The 26,638-nt window shown below is 38.9% G+C and overlaps 2 long non-coding RNA genes across 2 annotated transcripts in view; one reads left to right on the top strand and one right to left on the bottom strand.

The window, feature by feature from the left end:
* LOC137001045 (uncharacterized) overlaps positions 1–26,638 on the bottom strand; it is a 144,799-nt gene that overhangs the window by 27,433 nt on the left and 90,728 nt on the right. The window lies entirely within an intron of this gene.
* On the top strand, positions 3,067–5,121 carry LOC105668199 (uncharacterized). The gene is made up of 2 exons (XR_010891175.1): positions 3,067–3,543; positions 3,692–5,121. It is a non-coding gene; the product is annotated as an uncharacterized lncRNA (long non-coding RNA).

The following is a 26,638-nucleotide window of genomic DNA, read 5'->3' as shown; positions in this document are numbered from 1 at the left end:
TGCGTACAATGCAACGGCGTAGAAAAAAAAAAATAAATTGACAAAATAGCCACGACCGCGTTGACCATACTTTCACTAGATTAAGCCGCGCACCGGGTCCGATTAATCTCTCTTTCTCACTCTCGTTTTCTCTCTTTCTAAGCCCTATATACCCCCTTCGCCGAGCAGCGCGGGGACCGTGACGATCTGCATCAGTGTGTATCACGCTTTTTCGCATTCATTTTTTTTTGCACGACGCGAATGACTCAGTGGTCCATGTCGACTGCCGGGAGGGGGGGGGGGGATAATGTGAGAAAGAGATCGAAAGGCTCGTTTCGGATAAAACGTATTATTTTACATTACGGTATAATTAATCGCCGAGCGCGGCGGTTGAATTTCGGCAATTTCAGCATGTTACAACTATCTCACAGCCAGTTTAAGCATGTAAAGTGATATTATAATTCACGACGGACTGCAAACCAGCGGCGTTTTTCATATTTTGTCTTTATCAAGAAATATAAAATATAAAAGAGAAAGTATATCAGTTTTTATATTGCCGATCTAAGCCCGATAAATCGGATCAACGTTCGTGTGAAAAAAAGAATTTTATTTAAATGCACACATATTTAAATAGCTCTAATAAAATATAATAAACTTAATTGGTTTGTTCGTCAAGGTGTCTACGTAGTTTTCATTATTATTGTTTGAACTCAGTATCTACATCAGCCGTATGTTATAGCAGGTGAAACGCGATAAGATACGCCGTACATGTTTTTCTTTGTTGACCGATGACATAGGCTTCATTGGACATTTTTACAATAGATATATGAGATTATCGGACCAGCAAATTGCATCTCACTCGCATGACGTTTTGTTGCATTAACTCCATCGACACGAATGTAAATTTCTCGAATATTTCCAGACAATTAAGATATCATTAAAATGGCACCGGCCACTTTCCCTTTTTATACCTTCATTCTTGCTTTCATGCGGAATTAACACGAATGCAACGAATGTATCCATTATGGATGCCTTATTTCTGTGAAATATGACTAGCAAACGTACTTAAAATGTCATCAGTGACAATGAAAGGATGAAATTTTCCTCTTATCGGGAATACTCTCACCTCTTTTTTTTAATACAAATCATAAACAATTTATTATTATTAATATATATATATATATATATATATTGAAAATTTGTGCATTTAATTGAACAACACACTTCTGTTCTACAAAATCTTTTAAATCCGTATCAGACATTTTGGAGATTAAGATTGTATATTGAAGATTAGAATTCGATCAATCACGTAAGCTCAATCTTAGCCAACTTTATCCCGATAGGTCGAATTCCAGTCTCCAATTCGCAACCTTCAATCTTCAATGCATAGTCCGATACAGATTGTGATTGCATGTAATTGATAGAAATAACTTTTAGAAATTTATTTATAACTTCCGTATGTTAATTTTTATCAGGAAGACACAAATATTAATACGATTTTATATACACATATGTATATGATTCCTCTTTTTCAAGTATAGGACAAGGTAAAAAAGTGACAGATAAGTGTTTCTTTTCAAACGCGAGAATGATTCGTGATTAAACGAATGACGCGCATGGGCGCGACGGGAATCTCATATAACTTGTTTCGCATTAACGAGATTGTAAGATCAATCATGACTTTTATCCTTTGTTTAGCAGTAGCGATTCTTGATGTCGGTTTTGTGAGAAACAAGTCTAGAGTAAATCCGAATTTTTATGTAATATTATGACTTCTATTAACTAATTCCAGAATGCAAATAACAAATTTCATTCCATTTTATTTTATGAATATTTCATAAATTGCGGAATCTTTGTTGCAACAAATTATGCAATCAAATAGAAATCCACAGAAAAAAATAATAGATATGTAGAGATGTTGAAAAAAGATACCAGCTAGTTGTTAAATATTCCGTCGCAATAAAACCGCAGAAAGATCAAATGAAGAAAAAAGAAATTAATTATAAAACTATAAAATTTTAATATCTGTCTCGATCTGTAAAGTCGTTCGATAAGCATGTGTCGATTTTGAAATGTCGCTTTCGAAAAAAAAGTGTATATTAAAATTTCTAAAAATGAAAAGGTTCTTTTCGTCATTTTCGCTTAAACACCACGCGCGGATCCACGTCGTGTTTAAGCGAAGCGAGTCGAAGCCAGGAAAAGTAAGGAGCTCGCGAGCGGAGGAGAAGCGTGCACTTCTGCCTCCGCTGTTATGTAACCGAGCGATTCTCGGAGCCAACAGCAGCCGAGCGACGCGCGAGAGTGAGGTCAATTTGTGCGGAGCCCATCGCGTGTATGTACATATACGTATACATATACAATTGCGCATGTGCGTTCACTCGCATATGTGTGTTCGTCAAACGTTATAAGCACGAGAGTGAGTTGGAATGAGGCGTAGAGCGTGAAAGTGAAGCGGCCGACGTACACGTGTGTGTATGTATGTATGTAGTGTGGTAGTACATATAATGTGCGTGTAACGACAAAAAAACCTGGCACACACGTGCAGTATGTAAGTGTAAAAGTATATGTGAGCGGAGCTGCGTGAGCGAGCGCTAAGATCGGTTTACCATTCACCAAGTCGGCGGCACGGTTATCGAAAAAGAATGAGAAAGAAGATAATTTATTAGGAATAACAGTAACTTAACACTATAATTTTTTATCTAAACAGATTGGGAATAATTTATTATGAGCGAGATTATTGACGCCCCCAAATTTAAAGAAATATGTGAAATATCGCACCTTACAGCGCTATTTTTCTCTGCCTCAGCGATGTTCATAGATGTCTTAAGAATAAAAAAAATTCGATTGTTAATATTAAAAAAACATTAAGAGTAAAAATCACAACTCGAATTTCTATTATTATATCGATCGAAATCTTAATAACAATTATAAAAATAAAAATATTTAATTAATATTTAGTTGAAAAATTTGTTTAAAATTCGATTTTAATCTGTAATTATTACAATCATCATTATGACAATAAATTTACAATTGTTAAATTTATAATAAACTATAATTATAACAAATCGCTGGCGGAATATACAGAATACCGCTGTTGTTCACGAAATACCATCGGTTACCGCGCGCTTTGTAAACAAGAATATCAGGAAAGAGACGCGGAAGAGACAAAGAAGACAGGCATAGCGGAAAGCCCGGCGAAGGCGGCGGGAAACGTGCTCCGAGGAGGAGCGAGCGAGTAGGAGCGAGTAGGTGAATCGCCGCGGCGTACCGCATGGCTCGACGGAGCCGTGTACGGCGTGGCGCGGCGTGGTGCGGCGTGGGGTTGCGCCGGTAAGTGTGCCAAGGTGCACTTCTCGAGAAAGCCGGACCGACCGGACCCGCTACCGAGCCGCGCCGTGTGCTCCGGCTATCGCCGGCCGCACGGATTTGGACCTATTCCGTCCGCGCTGCGCTGACACTAAGCGTGATTAGGGATGTCTACGATAACATCTGGAATGTTATCAACGTATTGGTATTCCGTTCACCGATACCAAAAGTTTTCATCATCGGTAAATATTAATTCTGGTCGGTAAATATTAATTCTAATCTTCATATACTCAATCATTGATTAATATATAATAAGCATCGATAATAGTGCCCCACGTATTTTTATAATATTTATTATTAATATTAACCTCTTGCCTTACAATAACAAGTGACACTCGTGTTACAGATTACATGTCAAAACTAAAAAAGTCGAGTGTCATTCAGTATGGATTATGGATTCAGTATGGAGAACAAAAGAAACACAAATCTGACTCGTGGTATGAATTAAACGCATTATTAGGGTATTGACATTTTTGTTTGTTCCGGTGCGTGAGCAACTTTGTGCCCAACTATGACACGCGCGATCACAAATTAAATCATAAGACAAGGGGTTAATTAAATGTATCTGTTTTGTTAATTGATTTATTCTCTTATTTGCAAATTTTAATTTTAAGTCTTAATTCCAAGTCTTAATTTTTATTCTCCGATAATATTCACTCGTTTATTTACGGAGGACTTTGAAAAATTGGATGAGACAATACGACAAGCATAACACGTATTTAAACACGAATATGTTTCCAAATTGCGATGCATGAATTATGATATAATGTCGGTGTGCGGTGCCTCGAAAGCGTTTTTAAGAATTTAGGCAGTAAAAGTGACCGGTCGGGAGATTGATTGAGACGATTGCGATAATAAAGATAATAATACAGGTTTACTAATGAAGGTAATAATAAAATTGATTGACGGTTAAATGTGCTAAGAAACTGCTGCAACACACGCACACGCGAATAAGGAATATGAAGATGCGAGATGGTGTTGAACGAAACGCGGCTATTAAATTTAGCGTGATGCAGGCTAGCAATAAGATTTAATACGATTTGGGGATGCACGCGCCTACCTGCAAGTGTAATTGTCTAATACACATATCCCGTCGTGTTTTTGATTGGTCAGAAGCGGTAATTAGGTAGGAGAAACTCGCGCTGTCTTAATGCTAAATTAATTAACGTGAGTCAGTATGAGTCTCTAAATTAATTGTCGTGTCATTACAGTATGTTCGCGAGATCGAAGATATCGCTGCACGGCCGCGGCTCCGGTGTCGAGCAATTTAACCCCACCCTGCAATATGCTCGTAAATCGTGTCCGTTAATTGCAGGAGCAAGTTACGTCCTGTACGGATATAAAAATGCCGATCGCGCGCCATGACTGCTGACGTAAATCTGAAATTCCCGCTTACAGACTCACCGTTTCCAGAGATATTGAAAGATATTAATAAACGCAACAATCAGGACAGGATTTATAGTTGTGACTAAACGCAGGAAAATAAAACGCAGAAAATTCATAGCAGAAAAGTTTTACTACTTATGTGAAAATGTACGGCATTTTTTCCTTCTACGAAATAAGACTCGCGATAATGGTATCGCCGGAAACAAATTCCCGTTGCATAATTGTGCGTACAGTCGAATTATGATCTAAAGGATGTCAAGATACGCTAACGGAAAACATATCAACCGCAGAATTGGAGACGAAATTCTGGTTGACGTTGATGTCTTCTGCATCGTTTATGAAATAGCTCATTTATAATATTTCTAACAAATCAAGATAAGAAAAAGGAAATTTATATAAATATATTTTACAAAATTGTGTGAAAGGCGTATCAATTTTCTTTTGTTGCTTATTATTTATATGACAAGCACGGAAAATAATAATAATGATCGATAATGGAACAATATTAATAATAGTCACAAACAAAAAGAATACGAACATATGTCCTCTAAATATAATATTTACAATAAAAAAGCAAATTTTATTCTTTTATGGAGCTCCCGCATCAAGATAATTATTGCCGTCTCTTGTGACTCTCGCTTTTATTCATCTTGTCAACTGTAAACGACCATAGCGACAACAAAGAACTTGACGATGATATTCCCAGAACCGAAATGGAACACGCATGTCGAGAGAAGAGCAAGACGAGAAGAAAAGTGAAGGAAGCTGTATTGACCACAAAATTGGAAACGAAACTTCCGCTGTGTACAAATACCACTCGATTCTTAAAGCACATCGAAGTTGATTTCTTTTTTCAGCTTCTATTTTTATTTCAAGCATCAACTATTTTCAAGAATAATTAAAAATTATTAGAACCAGAGTCAAATTTAATAATCATTTTAAAAATATTGAAAAATAATAACAGATTTCATCACTGGAAAAGTATTTGTTTCAAAATCTTAATTATCCTATTGTATTATACTTCACAGGAAGAGAGCCGTTCGCTATGCTTCTTACAATAAAATGCAGTCGCGCGAAATATGAGAAAAATAATGCAGAAATAAAAGTGCAGCGACTTCTGTTTGATTGAGCAGTTCTAAGCTCGATTCTGTCTAAATATATCGATTAAAAATTGCCTTACTCATCTTTTTTTCCGTCTTGACATTTGATAGGAGCCGTAACATTCTTTATGGTGGTCTAGGTTTGACCATTTGCTTTTTCTCACGTGTATTGATACCCCTAAATGTCCTACATGTAGGCGGATGCGCAGGCGATGCACGCATGTACACGCACACGCGCCGAATATAGACGCTGGTATTGAGGGCAACCGCCCTAATAATAGAAGCCGAGAAAATTTTTAGCCCTTGATGCCGGTCGGCGGCCACATCATCCCGTAGGGATCTGATTTGGGTCTACGGAACGTGCGGAGGTAAGTGATTACGTAGAACAAAAATTTGACCGAATGCAAACTTGAAAAATAAAAGAGATACCACGATATCGTACATATGAAATGTATACATATGCATACGAAAGTATTAATTTGCTGGAAATATATTGCAAAACTATAAATACTATATAATATATAACTGTAAATAATTATCAATTTTTACGGAATATCTTTATCACATCGTATGTGAACATTTGTCGCTATTTTCTGATTTTAGGAATATATTAAAGACTACTGAATAATAAGTAAATGTCAAATGTGTGGCTAACAAAATTAATGCTTAAATATTAATGATTTCATTTATAAGGATAATTGAGATATAATTAGTATAAATTTATGTTTTAAATTATATAGAATTATTTATTGGATTATCAAAGTCTTAATGAGTATAAATTTAACGACAAGTTAAAGGAAATTAAAAATATTTCATATTTCTGAATATTAATTCTTAAAAAGAGAAGTTCGTATGAATTATTATTGCTTATTATCATTTTATAATAAAAAGTTTAAAAACGATCACTATTCTTTTATGATAATAAAATACCTCTGTCATTATTATCGTCATACTTGTTATTTCGAATAACTCGGCTTGATGCAATTACTACCAGCGCCAGTCTTTTTTTATCACATTGACATGATATCCGTCGCGATAAGGTCGCTCGAAAAAAATTCAATAATCGGCGGGTCACTTGTGCAAACGTTCTCCTTGTTTATATTGTTCATACGTTTGCATGATTTAAGAATTAAGGTGTCCTAGGTATTACTTAGAATTTCCATTTTGTAATTTTTACTTAAACAGTTCGACTTCCTTATTTTTATCGGTTATTCTATCGGTTATTTATTCGAAACGATAAGATAAAAAATACTGTTCTAGTTGTGATAAAAAAAGTGAAAAAATATGAGAGATAATCACTGTCTCCATACATCGATAATAGGATCATGTTATTCTATTAAATATGTTTATTAATTTTTTATAAGACATTTAAATCTAAGACAACATAAATAGATATATCTTAAGGAAGAAGATTCACATGAAGAATTTCAAATTAATAGCGGAATACTTCACTATATTCATCATCATTAGCCCCAAGCTTTGTACTTTTGAACGGTGTAATAAATCCAGGAGGAGACATAATTCGCGCAAAGGCACTAATTGTAAGGCGATCGGACGGCCGTTTAATTGGGATACGAGCCTCGCGCGCTTGGGCCAAAAGACCTCGTCGTCTATTCATAGTCGTACTAGAACTAGATTCGAGGGTGCCGCTGACTTTGATCCGAAGCCTCGTTCCGGCTCATCTATACGCGGCTATCATTCCTTTTCGCTGCCGCTCTGTCAGCGAAGACATACCTCACCTGTACGCCAATTCGCCAAGCAATTACACGCCCATAGATCATTCACGTTCATATTTCTTACGCGCGTGTTTATAGAAAACTCGAGAGAATTCGAGATTACTATCGTTGAGCTCGTCGAATCAAACTTGTTAGAGTCATATATTTTTTCACAATATTAATTTACTTGGCAATTTCATTTCGTAGCATTATTATAATTTAGGAATATATACAAAAACTTTTTAACAAATTCACACTACTTACATAATTTTACTAAATCATTAGGTTTTTCCGCATATAATATATATATTATTGTTCTGCTCTTCCCTGAAGTTTTTTTTTTTTTATTTGTAACTCATTATTGCGCGCGGCAAGTATTCTCTCGCTTATAATCACTGGATGAATTACAAAAACGAAAGGATAAATGAATAACTGAATAGAACGATGTTTTATAGTCCGCTGACTATAAAAAAAACTTCAAACGATCCTTACATCGTTTCTGCGGCGAACGTCGATTACGGCGCGATACAATCTCTGCACGACAATGGTCGGTCGTGCAAGCCTGAATGACTAGTTTTTAAAGCAGGCCGAACGCACAACGCAAATCAACGCGCTAACCCTTTCATCAGCCCGATCGAGAGTGCGCGAGAGAGCAAATGAGCCAGCTATAATTCACTTTCTCGTCCTTGATCGTCCCAAGCATAAAAACGTCCCGCAAGTTCCGGTTGCCGGCGAACGCGGATTTCGTGAGTCAAGGGCCCACGATCACGGACAAATCGGATGAGTCGGCGATCAGATGGACAGCGCGGCTAAAGTGGGTCGTGCTTTCAAGATTATTCGGCGATACAGCTAACGACAATGCTTCGTTAGTTGAAACTGCTTCGGAAACGTCATTGATAAACGGTCAGCTTTATAAAATGCGAATGTAAAAGCGGGATTGTTCATGGAACGACATAAAAGTTGTTCTCAAATAAGATACATATATAAGGTGACCTTTTGTAAAATTTTTAATAGATATCCTGACATCTCTCAGTCATCATTTTAATGACTGCTTTATTAATTAGCTTGAAGATTTTTTATCCTACTTAAAATATTAAGGCACCAATAATACCGAAATTTTTCATTATAATATAAAATTAAGATTCAATTAATTGAAAAAATTTGTGTTACTATCTTCGGCCATCTGAACTACGATCTTGAAAATTGGCGTTGCTACGAAATAATTCTGCCAAGTCTATAGATCTTTTAGATCTTTAGATCTTCCTATTATGAGTCATATATTATGCGGACTTTCACGGAATGTGTAAAATTAGCTTAAGAGGATATTTCCATTATTAATTATTCCACTTTTACTGAAAACAATCGAGCTACGAATCAAGTTATTACCATCGAAAGTATTTGCTTAATAATTTTTTAAGAAATGTCTTCAGAAGGAATGCTTCATGAATTATTAATAATTAATAAAAAGACGTAAGTAGACATGAATAGGCAATGGTATCATTTTTCATATTGTCATTAGTCTTTTCTCTCAAAAAGCGCAGAAAATGAGGAAACTCTAGTTCTAGTAATAACGTTTTCTAGTAATAACGTCTCATTAAAAAAAAAAAAGAAACAGAAACCAATAATTGCGGAATATGATAAAGGAATCGACACTATTCCGCGTATTTATCGGCTTTCCGTAAAACGAACGGAAGTTAGAGACACGTATGAAGCTTTCCAGCTATGAAATCAAGAAACATTTTCTATTCTGTTTCATCGAAGTTACATTAAGTCTTATTATAAATACTTTAACAGCTTCATCAATCTCAAAAATATAATTTTTTCAATTAATATTTTCTCAGATTATCCGAATACAATTGTGTTTAATAAAAAAATAATGAGATAAAGAAAAAAATAATAACAACTAAAACTCTTTATACATATAAAGCATCATAAATAATTGAATGTATATATTTTTCGTAGGAAGCATTTTTATACCTACGTCTGGGATTGAGGAAACGGTGCAGAGCTAGAAGCTCGAAAAGAACTCAGCATACGACGACAACAAACCCTGGACGAGCCGAAATTGTCGCTCGCGCGCTAAATTTACGCACGATCGCCTAGAGACATTTCGAGGGCCGATCGAGGGATGCCATTCAAGTATTTTCAATTAAGTCGCCGGCGAATGAAACCCTTGCAGCGGGTCAATCGTCACTGACACTGCTGCTCGAAGCTGCGCGGAAATGAATGTATCTATTCTACGAACATTGGAAATTAGAAGAAACCTAGCACACACGGCGACCGAATGACGAGGAAAAGCGTGACGCACAACGAGGAATATTTTTTCATCAGTGTACAGTATGGCAGATTCTTTGCAGATTGTTATAGCGTTTATTAATATTAATATTTAAAGAGTTAAGTTTAAAGAATTCCATCATATTTTTAACATATCTTTTATGCGATATAAGAAAGAAATAGAAAAATTAAAAAAAAAAGAAAAACTGATAAAAAATAAAAAAAAGAACAGAAGAAAAAAAGACAAAAAGATAATAAGAAAAGGGAAAAGATGACTACGGAAGAAACGGAAAGAAGAAAAAAAAAGTAAATAATTACTCGAAGAGGAAACGAAAGATAAACAGGCGAATCGATGGAGAAGCACGCGCAAGCAAGCGTACATGCGCGCGCGCCAGTGCGGTAATGCATTTCCATAATTTCTAATTAGTAATCAGTCGGTAGCTGCGCGCCTGCTTCGCCTTCACCTCATCAACGCCGCGCCGCGCAGCGCTGGCCAGGGAGAACTATTCGCCTAAGATACATGGATGCGAAATATATGCACGCACAGCCCGTGTGCGTGTACGCGTCACGTAGGCACGCATCGGCGGCACGGGTAAGGCGCCCGCCGTGCGATACACACGCGTGTGTGGGTGAATACGACGGTGGCGGCGCAGGCCATGCCTGACCAGTGTGCCACTTTCACTGGCTCGTATTTGGGTCATCGCATCCACCTCGCTTGCCTCTCTTGTCGCTCTTCTGGAGGGGTTGTTGGAAAGGATCCGCTCCGTGATCGCGCCGCGCGATTGCAACTGTCGGTGCGCTGCGCTCATAGAACGCATTCTCGCCGCCAAAGAGCGGTGGCATCCTTCGATGCGTGTGGACCTGCACTTTCGCAGATCACACGCCCACCTGTTGCTCCCCATCGCCCTGTTTACGCGCATCAGGAGGTGATAAGCGGGAGAAATCAGCCCTTGAGCACACATACGAGCTCAATCGAGTGCTAGTTTACGGATTTATGGCTCTTTTTATCCCCATTTATATAATATTCATTTAATTCATTTATATAATCGACAAAATTGATACTAATTATCTTCACTCATTTTTATCGAAATGTATTACTATCGGTTAAAGAAAAAATTGATATTCATAGTTGCTATGACTTAGAATCATAATTGACAATTAGTCAATTTCAGATGTTTGCACAATCGGAATTAATCTAAGTCAGTGTAAGAAGTGAAATACGCGACACATTTGAGTGCTTAACTTGAACGGAGAACATCATTAAATGCATATTCGCTCCTCGCCTGAAAGACCGCACTTAAGTTATCGCCAATTATGTAGTTACCTCGCGTTATGCAGTTAAGCGCATTACGACGCTGCTCGGCGGTTGTGTGCATGCTCGATTTGTTATGACTCCGGGACGCTTTCCTTCGCTTAATTCGCTTACGCAAAAATCGATCGATACGTATAATCGCGTATACATACGCAACAAAAGCGCACAAGTGCAATAATAATGCAATTGCGGCATAACCATTATTATTAGCGTTCCGCTGAGAGGAAAGAAAGGACATAAATCTTTAATGATTGTGATTGAAAGCACTCTTAAACTTTGCTCGCACAGACATTATTAGAACCAGATCGCAAGAGGACGATCATAAATCTTGACGGGAGCATAATCGCCATAAAGCAAATGCAGTGACACACATACGTGCATTTGATAAAACTGCTTATTATAATTTGCACAAGCAATCGCGCAATTTCATTAAATAGGTAGATTCATTAAATGGTAGATTAAGTCTTTTTTAGGTCTAGATAAAATGCGTATTTCGCATGCTCTGACTTCCATATTCGAATAAATAAATCCTCTGATTAGTTACGCAATTCGCTTTATGTAGTCTATCTCTTCTTTATGTAAGCCGCCAGTTTAACGCAAACTAAATGTGCGGTAATCTTGTCCGATTCATATTTCACCATCAGGTTATGATAATATTATAGTTTTCGGTGGAATAAATCTCACGGTCAAATTGTCGATAAAAAAAATAAATTAGCTTTTAAGTCAATCTAACTTTTTGATGAATCGCGTTTAAGTAAATAAACAGGTAAACTTTTCGTGACTCCAATGGAACTCTACCGACCTCGAGAAAAATTTCTCTGTAATCTCCCCGACAATCTCCCCGATCGTTTTCTCCATTCACGCCTCATTTACAATATATCAACATATTCATTGCCCAGGAAAACCATGGCCCATCGACGGACTTTGCAGCCGGTGCACGACGAGGCCGCTAGAAACGCAGCGGGTCGCATCGGTGAGTCTTTTGCGAATTCTCGAGACGTTACCAAGTCCACGTTATCAGGCAAAATCGAGTGTCCGAATGTTTTCTTAAAGATGTTTACTGAATAACATCACTCTTCATTATCAGTATTAAATACTAATTCTGGTATCTCGAAAATTATGTAAACGAAAACATCAGCGCTCTCCGAAGTGGTAAATAGCTTCATATGTAAACTACGCGTGCATATTTAAACGATAAATTAAAATATCTACCTCAAATATTTTTACAATATATGCTAATTAATTTTAATGATTCCAATTAATTTATCGCGATATAATCCTTTCTTTTTTTTTTTTATTAGCAAGCCATGCCCGTATCCTCGGAAGTATTATTGTCGGGAGATCGATCGAGTATCGCTACCTCCGGTATTTTCGTCGGCGAATAAGTGAAAGTGCCGATTCCCCCCCGCTGAATTTAAGCATCTCTACTCAGGACACCAAAGTCGCGGTACTACTACTCGCCGATGTCCTCTCCGCGGCGCGGTGGTGCAGGCGGCACAGAATCGTGTGGTTCTCCCATTTACCCAGTTCCCCTCGCTCGTTCGCTCGCGCGCACGAACGTACCTTAGTTATGTAACCAAGTGAAAGTGGCACAAGCAACGCTGCCGAGCAGCGCGCGGGCACCGACGACGACGTCGACTCGCGAACAGCCGCACCATCCACCGTGGATACTACTATTACGACGCCACCTCAGGCACCCATCCGACCGATCAGAGATACGATCCCGCTTCACCGACCGGCGGCGCGTCCTATCGTCCTACAGCGATTACGTCGCACCGCAAATTCTGCCCCGCCTGTGTCCTCGTCGAGATAATCTTTGTCCTCTGTGTCCTGCGGTTCCGATTAGCGTTGCCTTTAACACCAAGCGCAATTGTTTCACGCTACATTTCATATGATATAACCGTCACGTTTTATCGAAGACGCCGTATTTTTTGCGCAGCACTTTTTTTCTCACTTTTTTCTCATTTAATTAAACGCGGAGAATTGCCGATTGTGGATGGATGTTGACATTAATTGAAAATTAAACTATTACGTCATATTGAATGCGACATCAGCGTCACATTGTTACATCACACTTCGTGCTAAAGAATTTGATGCTTTGTGATTCGCTACGATTTACTTTTTATAAATATATATCTAATTTATGATTAGAACAGATAATTTTGTTTTACTGAATTATTCATTTTTTACATAAAATTGAAAAGGAATTTTACATGACAGAATAGTATGTTATAGATACAGAATATATAAGCAGGAAATGATGCAATACTAGCTGTTATGGTAGTTAAAGGTATGAATATTCGTGTTCATAACGTTTATGATGTCTTGGTTCGCTAGACGCGTATTTCCGTAGTTATCGCACGTATATTATAACGCGCCTTTTTCTGTTAATATAATTTTACACATGTCCTTAGATTTCGTTGGCTATTATTTAAAAAAATATTTCTGCATGTCAATGGATACCAAATCTTGTTCTATAGCCAAATATCTCGGAGAAAAATCAACGTGTTATATTTCTGATTAATGAAAGCCTCCAAGATTCATAACATTAAACTCATAACACAAGATTACAAAATCGACTTAAATTTGCAAATTAAAATTATTCAAATCGAGCGGACATAAGAACTGTGTCTACATTTTATTTAAAAAAAGCCCGAGCTGCATGATTACGCTGTGCATTATTGAGGATCAACCGCAATCCGCGGTTTCTTCGGCAATTTCTCCCCAAACGCCGACCGATCGCCGCGTGTACGAGCGAGTCTCTCTTTGCATTCTCGACCAAAGTGGAAAAACATTTCGTGGCCGTGCATGTAGTCGACTTCCAGTGTAAACAGACAGTGGCGTAATAGGTTTCTCAGCCGGTCTGGCTCGAGCGGCTATTGAGGTGGATGTGTTGGGCGCTACCGCTGCGCAGCGTCGGTCCCGCGAGAGCGAAAGGAATTCGCTGTTTTGTCGCGACGTTGGAAAAAGGGAAAGGGTGATTAGTTATCTATTTCCATTACGCCAAATGCGAAGCGCTGTTTCGTCGCACACGAGTAACCGATCATCATCGAAAAGTCTAAAGATAACTTCATAATTTACATGGGAAAAATTAAAAATAATTCATGTTTCTAGTTGTAATAGATTGCGTCAACAACTTTGCGAAAAACCTACGTTCATAAAGTAAGACACTTTCCCGTGGAGTAATAAAATGCGCACTTCAATGTCGTTATTATTAAACATTGGCTCTATCGATATATGCAATTAATATTTGCTGAGTTCTGATAAATTAAGTAGCGGTACACTGATATCGCAAAGAGACATCTTTCGTTCCAAGGCGAGCGATGAAGCCGTAAATTGTTGCTCTAGATATTAATGTATTCGATCGATCGTGTGACATTGAACATTTGCGGTAACAGAGAGTGTGATCGAGTGATCCGCGTTAGAGATTGTAAATATCGAGATCCGGTGTATGCAGATCTGTACTATCCGTCCATTGAATATCTCCTCTCGATAGAGAAACGAAGAAATATAATTCAGAAGCTGCACGCCAGATAAGTCGAACATAATCACGCCGGTTCACCGTGGAACCGGTTGCGTTAGCGGTGCTGTAATAATAATGTGCAAAGCATATACGCACGCACGGCGGTAAAGGTCGTTCGTATTCGATGAAGAAGCACGTGTCATCAAAGCATAATGTGCGAAAAATCAACAAAATCAGTCCACAAACTGAAATACCGCGACTAAACATAATAATCAGTCATCACATGCCATCTGCTTTCGATTAAAAATAAACAAAGTAAGCAATTTGCAAAGTAAGCAATTTTAATATTAATTGTTTTCAGTTAGAGTTATTAAATATTCTCTTTTATCAAAGCGTTAATAATATTATCACTTTGCAGAGTTCTTAACTCTCGAAAATTAATATAAACCGCGACGTTCACGACTTTTCAAGCAAATGTTTTTCTCCGACTCGAGACTTTTATATCCCGCCAGAAATGATTTGTGTGAGAGAGATCTCAACGTAGAGGCACATTTCGTTCGCTATCTCCTTAGACAAGATACGCGGCGAATGCACCCTGTTTACCGACGCCGTGCTGCACCACGCCGCGACACTTCGCCGGGCCGCGAGCTCCGGTTATATAACGATTTAATTACTCTGCCCCATTTTCGCGAGGCATTGTCTCGATGGGGGCACTTACTTTCGAACCTCGCGCCGCGCCGTCGAGCGAAGCGCTTAGGAGTTTAGGAGCGATTGCGACCGCACGACCGCACTCTCGGCGACCACCTTGCGCAACGCTGCCTACTTGCGCATTTCGTTTCCTTCGTATCTTTTTTTTGCTCAGTCTTTTTTTTTTATCAGTCGACGTTACTGGACATGCAAGGACTTTTTCTCCCTCGTTTCCTTCTTCCGTTGCTAAATACAGGAATTACTTCCTGTCGGATTTTGCACGACACCGAGGAAATGCGGTCGTAGTTTCCAAGCAGCACTTCTTCCGGAAGAATTTAACGCGGTATATTTCTTAACCGATCATGATAAATATGGGTTTAATTTATCGTTTTAATCTGAAAGTTTCCGGAAATGTAAGCCTTTGTAAAAACCGACAGACTTTTTATATGCGTAGTTATATGACATAAAAAAATAGGATATTAAAAGTTTATTATTTAATTGAAAAATATGTAAAAGCTTTTCTTGGGTTAAAAGTAAAAAATCTTAATATGCTTCAACAGTTTACGTAAGATGCGATTAAAGTAATTACGTTTTTCCTAAAGTTTTTAATCGACCTACTTTATGGCTCTCGAAGATGTAAAATTAAAAGCACAAATATACCGCGAATTGAATGTAAATTCGTGTTATTCGGAATTAAATTGTTTCCGTAAAACCGAAGAAGCACATTTACATCATTCGTAATAATTTATGAGCGTGAATCGTTTATTTATTACGAATCGTGTCGCTGTTTTGTCAGCAAGAAATAAAATGTTTAGTATATCCATGGTGAATAATGTACGATGGAGAATTCGAAGAAAATAGTTACGAGATCTACGAAGTAAACTTTAAATGGCTTCGCACGAGCAGGATGCACCGCGGTCGGCAATTATAAATAGAGACACTCGTCATGTCCTGCGAGAACCTTCCTGTCATCCACTAGAAAAACCAGGCGTGGGTGATTATTGTTGATTCATCTTGTGGTCTATAAATCGGAAACTATCAGTGCGGAAGTAAAATGGTCATGGTATTCTGATTCACTTCCAGGACAACGTGCGGTTTACTTCCGAGTAGCACGACCGTCTTGTGCCTATCACTGCGTAGCTACGTCTGTGTAATCATAATCTCTCTGTTCCGTCGCTTCCTTTCGCTGCGTCATTATCGGACGACGTCGAGATGATTAACGATGTCGTCGACAGAGCGATCGCTTGACCGCTCAATTCGACATTTTTTTGCATTCGATCTACGTCGCGAAAAAGGTCAATGACGTTCAAGCTTTTGCAAACGTCACGTGTGCGAAGATAATTTTAATTAGAACCACGATTACGAAGATAATGTCGGATGTCAAAAAAATATGAACTCATTTCCTAACTTTATAAGATTAGCTAAATGCTAGTTTTTATTATTTTCATAAACTAATCTGTGATTGTGATTCATTATGTTTGAAATCCATGTTTTTTTCCGCGTCCTACGTAATTAGAGTTATCTGCTATTTTTATTATATAAGAAAATGTGTTAATAAGATAGGATTTTTTATATTTTTTAATTGTAAATTGTAAACTCTGTTGACTGTATCAATTTTCGTCATTTATTTCTACATCAAATCGCTATATTTTCTTTAAGAAATAAATATCAATTAAACATTATTCTGTCCTTCGTTGCACCTCTTTAAACTACAAAATCCAAAGCCATTAAAAAATCGGCACTCGCTTCAAGTTTAAAAAAATATATTCCTACATTTTCAAAATACATTTTACTGTGTATCTCAGTTTTCGACAATTGCCTCGTCTTTGAAGTAACCGATCCTGATCGATTCGCCGAGCGATAGACGAAAAGGTAAACCGAACTCCGCAGCGGCGGCACGTCGGTCCGTTGAGCAATTCCGCAATCACGTTTATTGCCGAGCCGTGTACGCGCTCAAATGCGAAAGCCCGTGCGATCCCGGTCAATATTCATGTTAATTATGGCGAAGTGCACTCAATTAAGCATTATCCCTCTCCGTGAGAGACGGCGATCGGCAAATAGATACGTGCCCTCGATTGTAAACCTGTGCCGGCTTGAAATACCAATGCATACAAATTAAAATGCGAGCTGCTCGCAGCTCGCTAAGCTGTATCTAATTATCATCCTTGTAAACTGTTTCCATTATACCGTCATAGTATGTAAATAACAGTAACAAGTAAATTGAATTGACTGGACTAAAAAATTTGCATCTCTCGGAATGTTTCACAGCGATCATAGCGTGCATGCAGAATAAAGAATTACTTTCTTCGCACCGCGTTCGCGAGGAATCGCGATGATCGGATAAGCGGACGGAGTCCGGAAAATTTGTAAGCAGACGTATCGAAAGCGAAAATCGATGCACGAGATAAGGACGGAAGAGCCAGGGACCCAATAACTGATGATTAAGCATGAGGAACGGAGTCGCCATCGGTGTGCGACGATCGGGCCGGTCTGATGTCTATTCTCTGGACTTAGGCGAGTCGCCGGTCGTCGAAGTAGGCTGTTATTTAACGATTTTAGTGAAACGTTCGCGGCATTATACAATCGGCCTAGATCCCAAGTCACGGAGCGTCACGGATCGTGAACGCTGCCAAGCCAGCCACGGCGATTGCCTTCACTGCAGAGAACAGACACTCCGCTTCGTCCTCCTCCCCCCTACTGCTTGCTCTAGGTTCTCTTTGCTGTGCTATCTAGCCCCGGGACAGCGCAAATGCGGTGACACGTGCATGACGATCTCTTTTGCCAGGAAAACAACCCATTTTCATTCAAAAACTACCGCTTGAATATTAGAATATTCGATTCTTTCATGACTTTTTAAATTTATTACAGTTGTTTCATTATATTGTACGCTTTCAGTATATTGTACGCTCTATGATTAAAATTTAGAAAGATGGAAAATATTTATTATACATTTAATAAATTATACTGTCTGCAATAATGTTTACCAAAATTTATGAAAGATTTTATATAGGAAAATACTTCGAAGAATATAATAATTTAAATATTTAAAATTATTATATATACGAATTTTCTTTTTTTGAATGTTCTAATATTGTATTCATACATGTATTGTAATTAGTTTTGCTTGACCATTGTCGGGTTTTTCCAACTTCTTTATTACGCAACTGGCAAAACTGGTCTCGATTCGACACTTTCCGTTTCGCACGGCGACTTCAGCTAGTTATATTCTTCCATTCGTTTCCATCCTCCATGCTATGCTCATGAAAAGAAATATCACCGGTCCCACGGCAAAGAGACAAGATCATACGACTCGACAGCGAAAAGTATTTGGAAAGTGACACGGCGTACTTACTTCCGGCCCTTAAAAGTTCCTCACAAACAGATTCTGAGTTTCTCGCTATCTCTCAATATTATTGTTTATTTTAACACTTTTAAAAAAATAATCAAGATGACGTACATCTCTGCGGGTGTGAAAATGATTTCGGGAATGAGAGAAATCTGCGAAAATTTTTATGCAAAGTTGGATTCTTAAATAAAGAAGAATTGGTTGAACTTTGAATTAAAAACAGCTTCTATTATACTTGACTTTCGTTGTATTATCATCATCACCATGATATCGACGACAACGTCGCGAACAACCTTCCTTTTTCGACGGTTTTCTCCTGCTTGTTACCGCGATCACGCGAGCCTGACCGATCGCCTCGCATTTTTTCATTCCTTCCAAATCGCAGCATCCACAAACGGTTGCTCGTCAAAATGTCCAGTTTCCGCGAAATGGACGCGAGCCGCACGACCCACTTACCAAATTCTGCTGCTTCTTCTGTCACGACAGATAGAGAGAGAGAGAAGAAAACCGGGTTCGTAGGTAGATGTTACGCAACATCTAAACGACATCGAAAGCATCCACCTCGAAGGAGACGCGTTCTCGCTACAACGTATTAGTGGAACGCTATGAAAGGGAGAGCAGGGTTGATAAACACTTTTCAATTTTTTTTTCCTTATTTTACGAAGTATAATGAAATGCAGAAGCGCGTAGAAATAACACGCGTAAACGACATTTTCGAACTGAACCTTGACATTTATCGACACTTGACGGAGAAAATTTTATATCAAAAACTACTATGTGGCATTAATCGCGAACCGAAAATTTTTACTATGTTTCACATGTGAAAAGCATAGAAAAATTTTTATAATTCCTTTCATGGTCCGCAGCTACCGTACACAGTAATTTTTGATATAAAATTTTCTCCGTGTTATAAATTAATAAAATAAAAAATAATATTTTTAATAATACCAATAATATCAACGAGTAAATTTGCGAGAAAAAAAAACTGCGAAATATTTGTACGCAGTAGACCCGGTGACACACTTAAGCCAACGCACGACTCTCCGCGGAAAACCCATACCGGGGGAAAGTGACAACACGACGAGACCGGCAACCCGTTATCGATCGTAACCAACATTACGTCGTCGAAGATGATGATGCTCAAGGCGTGCGAGCTTGGGGCCAGTACCACATTCCGCTGAACGTGCGTGGTATTTAAACTTCAGCTGCGTCGAACGATTTTGTCGACGCGAAGATCGGCCGCTGGTCGAGGTTAATTCATCGAAATTTGTTTTCGTCGTCGAAATATTCCCGAGAAATAGAAATTTGTCATTAAAGGGCGAGTAAATATTATCGATCTGCGATTTGCGATTGATTTATGAGTATACAAATCATTTCCTACACGATGAAATATCATAAGCTATAAAATTCATTCGTCTTCTGCTTCCTTAAGATGAGATTTCTTTATTTTTGTCTAAAAATAATTTATTTTAAATAACAAGAGGAGGCTGTGAGTTTCTTTATTCATGCGGTATCTCGATAACTTTCGTGGAAGTCTCACGAATTGGCGAAATGCAATCTCCAATTTCTACGTCACGTCGCATAAATTGGAGAGGCATTTCGTGTTTCTCAGCGTCTCGTGGGATAAGCATTCCCGTCCGATGCGTGTCAGTAGGTCTCGACGGTGTTACATCAGCCACCGGAGGATTCGCTTCCGTCGGCCTCAGAGGCTGTTGCGCTCGACAGGAATGCCGGCCAGTCGAGTTCGCCTGTTACGCGAATCGCTCCGGCTCGCTTCTCTCTCACTCCACTTTACTTATCTAACACCTATGCCAATGTGACGGAAGTTACCTGCATTACTTTAACGAAATAAGGGATAATGACTAAGCGCATCTTTCTACCAGGAGATGTGTTGTGTAATCGCGATTCCGTTAGAAAAAACAAATATGTGACCAATAAAAATATATACGCGTTTTTTAATTTAAATTATTCTGAAATATTGGTGTAATTTTCACTCTCTGTCCGATAATTATGCTATCCTATATTTTTAGTTATCTATTTATACGATAATTCATGAATATGTATAAATATATATCATATATTTGTTATGGTTGTAAATTAAAGATTTTTAGAAAGACGAAATCAACATTTTTGTGAGAAATTTAATTATCCTAAGCATTAACTTCTCTCTTTATGACTATCATTAATACATTAATTACGTTATCATTATCATACACGTGATGGAATAAAATCCACATTAGATTATTACATAGTGTATTAGGAACATTATTGTTAATGAAAATAAAATAGTGGATAAGCGCGGCAAAGCACCAAATGACGACTAATGAGCCGCGTGACAATTAGCACGAGCGGAATAAAAAAAATATCTGCCTGCCCGTTTCGCGTACCGAGTTTCACTTTCCTTCTCGTTGACTTGCTTCCGCCCGGCTATTTTTGTATCTCACGTATTTCGTCCGTGCGATTCCCCTATAAGCGACGTACGGCCGTCCCCCATGGTGAAAGTTCAAATTTTCGAGGGTCACGAATGTGTCCGGATGAGCCGGCTTTCGTGGATCACGTCATGAAAAGAACTCTCACGTAGATCCCACGGACATCGTGATCCAGCGTGATGACAAACGCGCTTGGAAGTCGTCGCGAACTCACGATCTAGTTATGCGAAAATAGCAAACACGCGTGGGACACACGCGACAACAGGCCGAGAAGTTGTTGGGACAAGCAACAGGTGGCCGAGAAATCAGGTTTTCCATTGATGGAGCTACTAGATTTTGTTACTGAACAAAACGATATAAGTATCAATAGACCTACTTTCAAGGCACAAATCTTAAAGTCGACTAAGCTGCGAGCAAGCTAATTTAGATTTTATTATTTACTTGTTAAAAAATTTCTCATTTATTATAGAATAAAAACAGATCGTAGAACATCGAATCATATCTGTTAATTTTCGGGAGACAATTAGTTTAAAATTATGTGTGAAAAACTGCTGAGATTATTATAAGAGAATCCAATTGAAAAAGAATATTTATTAAACTTCCTAGTGTAATGAATATATTTTCATGCATATATTACACTCGAAATGTGTGGAATATCAACTAAAGACATATATCGCTCGCTGAGGCTATCTCTTTTACATCTCACATACTCTCCAATGTCGAAGTGATCGAGGCTGCAGTTTAGAACGCTAAAAAGGCGATACGATCGAGGACGTATATTCGGTGTGGCGGAGTCAACTCTTTCAAAAACGAAAGTCCCGAACTCCTCGCGTATTCCAGACTCGTGTCGACCCGCGAGTTTCACCGAACATTCGCTACGTGTGTTACTACGTCTACGCGGACAAAGAGCTTGAAACTTGAGAGGAAAAACAAACAGTAAAGAGAAAAGGTGTGAGTTAGGGCAAGGAAAGACCATGATGTGGATTGAGGCGATGACAATTCGGATATTACCTCCCAAACTATGGCTGATCGTGAAAAGATGAAATTTTATTTTATAATATAATTATTGAAACTGATTCACACATTAATTTGATGAAATCTTGCTGTATTATGGAAATAAATAATGAAGAAAAATTACGGCAAATGATTCAAGCCTAGAGAATGTTGTTATTAGATAACTGTGTGAATTCCAACCTTGGAACACAAGCATTTGCGCAGATCCAAAGATCTTAATCTTTAGTATTATTTGCTATTAAAATTCTTTTACTCCTACAGATGCACGGAAAGTCAATGATACAATTTATGTTGTTTGCCTTTTTGCTAAATACTGCTTTATGTTAATTTAATTCAACTTGAGAATGGATGACCTAGGATGACCAAAAGTGGCGGATCGGTCGGCGAGTGGCGCGCGCTATCCACCATCGCGGCGGCGAGTATACACGTCGACGTCGTCGACGAGTGCTAGACGAGCCCCGGCCAACCTCCCGATGGTCGTGGAGCGTGGCGTCGAACACTGAAAAAGTGAAACTCGGCTCGCTGCGCGTGTAACCTAGAAACGGAGAAGCGGTGCTCAACTCTGCGGGCGCCCGTACATACGGCGTGTATCGCGATCGACGACGATGCAATAGATCGGCGCGGTTTTATCGCGACACGCGTTTCCCGCGTCTCAACACGATCCAGTCAAACTCATTGTCAGAACGTCAGAAAAAAATGCAGGTGTCGACCTGCGCCGTGTCTGATAACGTGCGCTCGAGGATTCCCTCTCGAGCGGCACGGATAAACCGAGAAATTGAACAATTTTTTATAAACACACAACAAATAGGACGTCTCTGTATCGAAATTGAGAAATGGATTTTTAATACGTTTTGTCAGGAAAGAAAATATGAGCAACGTAATGTCATCAAGATTCTCAGGGAAAGAATATGTCATATCGCGGAACTGAATAATTTTTACATGCAACAAATAAGACATTTCTATATCCAAACTGAGAAATAGATTTTTAATAATTTTGCCAGAAAAAGAAGATACGAGCAAAATTTTTAGAAAAAAATGTGTATCATCCATCATTTAAAAGTAACGATACAACTCATATAAATCAGAGAGTACATTTGGCAAAGTAAAAAAAGTATTATTTTTTCCAGTTGCCGGCTAAGAAATCGCCGGATTCTCACGCATAGTTCCCTATCATTAAAGAAAGGCGACACAGTTCGAGCGATTCACAGTCCCAGCCCGAGCATCCCGGACGCTTCGCGCTTGCGGGAGGGAGGAAAAAAAAGGCAGCGTGTATTTTATTATAGCGTCGAGTCTAACGGGATCGCGCTCGGAGATAGTCGAACGAGCGCGTGTGTGCCGCGACGTAATGTGGAAGGGTGGACAGCGGGGACCGGTTGAGAGTCATTTCTGTGCTCGCGGTCTAGCTAGGCGCGAGCATAATGCGCGAGCCTATGTACATATGCGCGCGTGTATGTGTGTGTGTATGTATAAACACGCACGAGCGCTCAGGATAGGACAGGACAGGACAGGATGGAGTACTTAGTTAGTGAAAGTGGCGAGCCGAGTAGCGCGCCGAGTAGTCGGGCTCCGGGCGACTGCGGCACTAAGGATCAAGGCCGGCCGGCTTAGGCGACGACTGCGGAACGCACGATAATAAGACGTTCGCGTTTTCCATGCCGTTTTCTAGCCGCCGTCGCCGCCGCCGATATCGGCGCCTACGGAAGCTGAAAGCCACTGGTTGCTGATTGCCGCCGCCAGATATCGGGCTCACAGACACACGGACGAAGCGGCTCGCAAAGCGCCGAGCACCTCTGGGAAGCTTCAAACGGATGAACGGCCGTCGCGAGCCGTTTGCGTAATTCCTTGCTTGAATGATGAAGCACTCCCAATCTCGGTCGAGTAATGGAAGTCGGGATCGGTGGAGCGAAGTTTATGTCGGAGTAACTGTTCTCAGCACGGTCTAAAGAGACGAGAGAAGAGAGTGGAAATCTTGAAGTGTAAATTGTATCTAACAATTATTTAGAGATGCTTTTTGCTTCAATACCGAATGAATCCGAATTCCTTGTTCCACTGCGCGACGCAAACTTGGCTCTACTGAAGTATCAAAACTAACGGTTCCTAATTTCTTTTCAATCAAAATATCGAGATTCAGCAATATTAGATTAACCGTTTTTTCCAGAATCAACGCAGTGTCGTTGTATTTTATTTACATCCAATTCATTCTCAACAAATAAATTATTCGGCAAGTTGTTCGGCATCTTCTGTACCGTTCTACCAAATCCACGTGTGCTCTCTCCGCTCGTAAACACGATCCAAGAGGATGCTGGACCGCTAGTCTATGTCGCAACGACGACAAGGCAACCCGGCTGTGAAACTAAGTGCGTTCGACACTCGTGCTCCGCGGGAGACCGCCGTTCGCTGTAAATCCCGTATGCATCGACTCGCGACCGATTCCGCTTTTATTGCGATTGCACCTCGGCAGAACGAATGTAAAGACGAAAACTGCTTAAGAAATTAAGGACTGTCACGGAACACGCGACGCGCAATGCTCGCGAGAGATTAACCCTGGTAACTCTTGAGAATCAATGGGTAATAGATGTCTCCTATGAATTACTGCATCATTATTTCTACGAATACTGTTACGTGCCGTTAACGTTCAACTCATTTGACAAAATGTTCTCTAGTATTATCGCGTGTTAAAAATGATATGAAGGATCATGTCCGAAGTTGAGATATTTAAAGAGAAAATATTCAGAATATTTCAGAATCATTTCCAAATTTTTCTCCACAAATTCCTGAGCAAGTCTGAAATTTATTTTTTTATCATTCTCTATTTAATAACTATTTTTTTCTTACTTTTAAATCATAATGGGCATCATCGTAATCGTATGCAAAACTACCGTCGCGCACAAAGAGTTCGTAGGTGGCCACTCGCGCAATAGTTTCTAGTCAACTTTAGAAAAAAAATATTGATCCCGGTCTCGAGTCACGATCAAACGATCGTCCCTATCGAGGAGACCTTCTTCCCGCCCCCGTTCCACACCTAAGACCGCCTACACCGTGTTCTCTCGCGCATATCTACGATATATACACGCACGCACGCACGCACGCACGACGCTCATGTTTGGCGTGAGAATTTAGCGCTGCACGCACCACTCCCTGATTTCCTACGCATTTTATCATTTCCATCTGCGATTAGAGCATGTCACGATACGCTTGATAAGCGCCAGAAAACTGCCATCTTTTCCCGCGGTAAAATTATTTTTTAGAGCGTTCGTTCCACATTCAGAGGGTTCAAGACAAATTTATATTAAATTTGTACTGAACAGAATAATAGTCTTGTTTCCTTTTCTATTTAATTGCATAATAAAAATTGAATGACAAATTAAATTTTGATAAAATCAAGTAAAAGATAATTTTTTAAATCATTTTATAATATAAATATGTTCCAATTATTATTATATTTTCTTCAACAAAAAATAAAGTTTTTGATTTATATCATTGATGCAAGATTAAATTTTTATATAATTACTCATTATAAATAAAAAATGTAAGTATTTTTATTTACGTCAATTATGTTTTAATTAACCATTTATTTTTAACAAACTGCGCAAATATGTATAACAGTTGTACGCAAAACAATTTAGTAAATTACACTTCTATCATCATTTACCTGTTCTCCGATAAAAATTATCATGTAATTGAATATGATAAAAAATAAGAAATACCCTTGCACATTGAACCTTCATTACTCAGATATTCATCAAACTACAGTCATCTATCATATGTAGAACGCGCGACGCATAATATTAAACCGCGGTTTTATTTATGTTTTTCTTCTTGAATGAACGAAGGCTGAATACATTCACCTAACAAATCCGAAGGCTATCGACTTGTGAACTGAAGAATAGATAACACAACATACATGTCAACAAAAATCTTCATATACATACATAAATTAAAGATTTGTTTTGAATGGATCACTTAATTGAATTATTTTGAATAATTTGTGGCATCGATATTAATTACATGGCACTTTTATAACTTAAAAAAAAAAAATAAATAAATAAATACGTGTTAATAACTTTTTTCAGATATTCTGACAAAAATGTTGCATACTAGCTTCTCGGATTTCTATCTTATCTCTCATATTCCCACTTTCCCTTTATTAATCGTAGCGCAATGTGATATCCATGATAGTACCGTTACCTGCAAGGAACCGGGAGATCACGTAGGTCTAAGTCACAACCGGCACGCGTGACAGATGCGGCACCGCAACTCATCCGCTGTTAATGCGTTACGCAATGGAATTCTTAACGCGCACGCAGCGTATCTACGCACGCATGTATGCACGCGTGCAGTCACTCGTGTCCGAACGAACATAGCGGCTGCGCCAAAGGTCACGATCAGAGCGCGCTTTTTCTCTCCGGAGTCGTCAAGGTCGTTGCTGTCTGTCGCGGCCTCTCGTAGGAGGAACGATCGAACGTGACCTATGCGAAAAGATGGCATCCGAGCCGGGGGGATCACGAAGAGACAATCAATCCGTCTCTAAATATGACCGCAGAGCGACATTCGAAGCGGCAGCGGA

The sequence above is a fragment of the Linepithema humile genome, chromosome 7 (assembly GCF_040581485.1).
Source record: "Linepithema humile isolate Giens D197 chromosome 7, Lhum_UNIL_v1.0, whole genome shotgun sequence".
In the NCBI taxonomy this organism is placed as follows: Eukaryota; Metazoa; Arthropoda; class Insecta; order Hymenoptera; family Formicidae; genus Linepithema; species Linepithema humile.
Note: the sequence above shows the minus strand (reverse complement) of the source record. Positions and strands in the feature narration are given on the sequence as shown.